At 58.2% G+C, this 2403-nt stretch overlaps 1 long non-coding RNA gene across 1 annotated transcript in view; it reads left to right on the top strand.

Annotated features, from left to right (window-relative positions):
• LOC113205199 (uncharacterized) overlaps nt 1–2397 on the top strand; it is a 96076-nt gene extending 93679 nt beyond the window's left edge. Inside the window, exon 5 of the long non-coding RNA XR_008011142.1 lies at nt 2154–2397. This is a non-coding gene — a long non-coding RNA (uncharacterized LOC113205199). The remainder of the gene's footprint in view (nt 1–2153) is intronic.
• Nucleotides 2398–2403: the final 6 nt, after the last annotated feature.

The following is a 2403-nucleotide window of genomic DNA, read 5'->3' as shown; positions in this document are numbered from 1 at the left end:
TGTCGGTTTCCTACATTCAGAGGTTTTGTGGCGCAAATTGACCACCTCGTCTGTTTAGGTTTTGCCTACAGTTCCTCCATTTTTCTTTCTTGTGCTTTTCGCAATTGTGCTATTGTCGTGTATTTCTGTGCACATAAAAAGTATCTTATTAATATTTCTCAAGTTGACCCAACTTGTTTTTACCATGGTCCTTCCTTGACATGATCATAGGACGTCACAAATTTTTAAGACGTACAAAACTGATTTTAATCCTCAATAACTTATTTGTTAACATTCTGGAGTGCCCATGTTGGACCCGCCGGCTTCAAGCCTAGGGCCTAAGGTGCCTGATCAGCGCTAAGGGAAAAATGTGTCTGAAAAATAAGCACATGTGTCATTGAAATTGAATGTCTCAAAGAACTTTGCATCGACCATAAGCAAAGCAATAATGTAAATTCGCAAACCGCCGCCTACTCGGCCGCGACCGTATTCTTTCGCTGCGTGCGGTGGCCGGGCCGCAAGCACCCCTATGGGGCGAGGGACGCCGCCGTGGCCGTGGCCGCGAACCACGAGCCTCCTGGGCCGGGCGCCGCGGGTAACCGGTTGGCTAATTGTTGAAGAAAGCATCGTGTCGTAATGCGGGGGCTTGTGCCCCGCGGGGGGTACCGAGAGGTGGGAGAGGAGAGAGGGGTAGCGGTCAGGACGACGCAAGACAAAGGACGTGTCGCCTGCAGGGAAAGGAACGGCGGTGGGGGAGATAGAGAATTCGGGGTGTACTTTGCGACTACATTGCGTCGTCGATTAGGAAGCTGCAAACTCAATCGGCGGCGCATAAAATACATTTTTTATTCCTTGAAAAAAAAAGTTATTATCTTTTTTTTGACAAGTTTTATCTATACTTTTATTTTTTTATTCTTTCATCCTAGCAGATCTGTACTTGCGTCCAGCGGGAGTATGTTAATATCTAGCTAGGCTCGCTGTCCCTCTACCCACCGTCCTCTGCTTCTCCATCCCCCTGACGCCCCCCGCCCAGCACTGGCGCCCCTCCACCCCAGAGCAGCGCCCTTCACCCTCCCCCCTCCAGTCCCCTCTCTCCATCACCTCTCTCTTTCTCTCTCCTCCCAAATGCATCCATACATTGGAAATAACGTGCGATAGTTCCAGGCGCGGGGGCGGGGGTGGGGATCAGCCGAAGGGCGGGGTGGTTTTGCGGAGGGGAGAACGGACAGATTCGACATGTATGGGAGGCGAGAGCGACTGGTCGAGAGAAAGAGAGAGGGAAAGAGAGAGAGAGAGAGAGAGAGAGAGAGAGAGAACGGAGAGAGTGAAGAGGAAAGAGGTGACGGAGAGGAATAGTGAATTATAGTGGGAATGGCAGAGAACGCGAGAGTAGGGGCCGAGTGAGAACGGAAGAGAGGGGTGGGGGTGGAAAGGGACGGCGAGAGGACAGAGAGAGAGAGAGAGAGAGAGAGAGAGAGAGAGAGAGAGAGAGAGAGAGAGAGAGAGAGAGAGAGAAAGAGGGGGTGGTGGTGGTGAAAGAGGGTGGCAAAGGGGTGGATGTGTGCAGTATGCACCGACGTCGCGCTGCAGTTTTGCATAGAATTGCATACGAAGAGGACGACAGAACGGCTGGAGGGGAGGGAGGGCGCACTGGCGAGCCCCCAGCCCTGCGTGGCCCGACTGACCGGCGAGAGAGGGGGGCGAGGGGTCTCTCTCTCGCTCTTGTTGTTGGTGTTGTTGTTGTTGGTGCTGCTGCCTGTGTTGTTGTCGCCTCCCCCGCCCCGTAGTGTAGTGCGGGCAAAAAATTCAATTTGGTGGGTGTTTGGCGTGCGCGAAGTTCAGTGCAGCGCGGGCCACGATGCGAGGCGAGCACGCCGTCGCCGACCGCGGGATGCAGGTGCGGACCTAACCTCTCTCTGTCTCCACGGAGTACGTGTATGTGTGTGCGTGCGTGCGTGTGTGTGTCTGCGAGTGCGAGGAGAGGACGTAACCGCGCGTGTGCCCGCCCGCCCGTCCGTCAGACGGCGCGCGGCGTGCAGGGCAGCGTGAGTGTCGGGCGGCGTGCCGGCGGGCCGGCGGCCGCTCCCCGGCGAGCCCGTGGAGCGCGCGCCGCAGCCCGCGCCGCGCGACGCGCGACGCTAACCAGGAGGTGTGTGTGTGTGTCGGTGTTGCAGATTGCTCGGAGCGCTGCTGTGTCGGCCGCGGTGCGGGAGGCCCTGCGCGGCGGCGCCTGATGGCAGCAGCGAGTCGGGGGCCGCCAGGACGACCTCGACCACGACCACGGCGACGCAGCTGAGCGGCCGGAGGTAGCTGCTCCCCGCCGCGCAGCCCGCGCGCTCACCGTCAAGAAGCTCCTGCTCTTCCCTCCCCGCGTCCGCACCTACCCCGCGCGCTCGCGTCCGGCTCCACCCTTCCCCGCCCCCG

Source organism: Frankliniella occidentalis, unplaced genomic scaffold (assembly GCF_000697945.3).
Source record: "Frankliniella occidentalis isolate FOCC.00 unplaced genomic scaffold, Focc_3.1 Scaffold52, whole genome shotgun sequence".
Taxonomy (NCBI): domain Eukaryota; kingdom Metazoa; phylum Arthropoda; class Insecta; order Thysanoptera; family Thripidae; genus Frankliniella; species Frankliniella occidentalis.
The sequence above is the reverse complement of the archived record's forward strand: the minus strand, read 5'-3'. Positions and strand labels throughout refer to the sequence as shown.